The sequence below is a fragment of the Apium graveolens genome, chromosome 10, assembly GCF_009905375.1.
Source record: "Apium graveolens cultivar Ventura chromosome 10, ASM990537v1, whole genome shotgun sequence".
Lineage (NCBI taxonomy): Eukaryota > Viridiplantae > Streptophyta > Magnoliopsida > Apiales > Apiaceae > Apium > Apium graveolens.
In genome coordinates, this window is record NC_133656.1 from 216,474,232 (window position 1) to 216,475,963 (window position 1,732).

A 1,732-nucleotide genomic window follows, 5' to 3' on the forward strand; every position below is an offset into this window, starting at 1 on the left:
TATATATGTTAAGAATTTCATCCGTCCCACTCATTTCTTTCCAATTTTTTCTCATATCTGAAAATTATTTTAAGCATTATATAAAGTATAGTTCCTTAATTTATTTTTAAAATTTTCATTTTTTGTATAAAAATTTAGGCAACTACATTTTATAAGAGTCTTAAAGTGCATGTCAAGTCTCCGTCCCCAATATACACAATTGGGTGGGATGTAGGGAGTATAATATAACGTGTATATATATAATAAATATAACGATAACTTAACACAAGATTATATATATATATATAAATGAAGCACATAAATCCAGAAGAACAAAAACTTGATATATACGAAGAATTAAAATATGAAATTAAAGTTTGAAGTTTACAACAGAGTCACGAAAAAAAGTTTATTAACATGTTCACACTACGAGGACGAAGAAAGTTCAAAATTTTCAATGATAAAAAATGTAAAAATTTAATTATAAATATTAGAGGATTACATTGGATAACCTTTAAATCCCCGTAACCTCTTAATGAAACTCTCGACTCAACCCATTTAATCATAACTCATATTTATTCATTATGTCGTACATATCATATAACTCATTTATCAATTAGATATTGGACCTCACGGCCCAATGAACCGAAAGCAAGCTCATAAGGCTTTTGGGTACTGCAATATATTACGAGTTTAATCTGGATGGTCGTTATATCTGAAATAAAATATCAAAATTAAAATCGGCTCTAATGGAGTATAACAGTTCATCCTGAAACATCGTCGTCAATTACGTCTGCAGTGGCGAGGGAAATCTTGTTGGCTTGATTTTTTAGGCGAAACAACTTTTGGTGGCTCGCCTTTTAATGCCTTTCTAAGTTGTATGTTCCCATTTCGAGTCAGATAATTATTGATTTTCAATTTTATTTTGAATAGATGTAGTAAACTCAGTAATTATATACAGTAATTGTATATTGAGAACTAAATAACAATTGTCAACTATTAATAAGATTAGTTCTGGTACCCTATTAATAATCTCAAATTAATCGTAAGATGTATGAGTCTTTTTTTAATATTTTATAATAATTTTAGTTACAATAAAAATATAATTAAGTGTTTGTGTATATTTTTTTTTAAAAACTAGCAAAATAGATATTTAATTTTGATATGTTGTTGACGAAATTCGAGTTAAGTAACCAATCATTTTAAAGTTTAAAAACAAATGAATACTTAATATGGTATCATAATTAAGTTTAGTGAATGGTTTATTTTTGAAAAATAAAAAATTTAAAAATTTAACCCAAATTATTATATTCTTAGATGTTTATCCCCTTCCCAATTTTTTTTGTCACCAAATTGATTATAATTTGACCTTAAACGATATTAATTATATAGTTAAAATTAATAATTGTTATTATTTTTAGGATGAATATACACAAATCTATGAGATTTAAATAAACAACACGGAGTATACACAAAAAATATTTGACGCAGAAAAACCCATCCAAACAAATATCTATAATACAATCAATACATAACATCTCAATGATGTGCCCAATACTTAAGTCAAATAATACTCAAACATACAATCAAACAATAACGTCTCAACGGTGTTGGAAACCCGATTAAGTAACCATCAAAACATCAACCCATGTTCGCCGAGCCTCCCCTCAAACAATAATTTATTCATCTCGTTCTTTCAAGTTTTGAGAATCAATAAAACATGCAAAGTGACCTCCAAACTACCGTTTTTCAT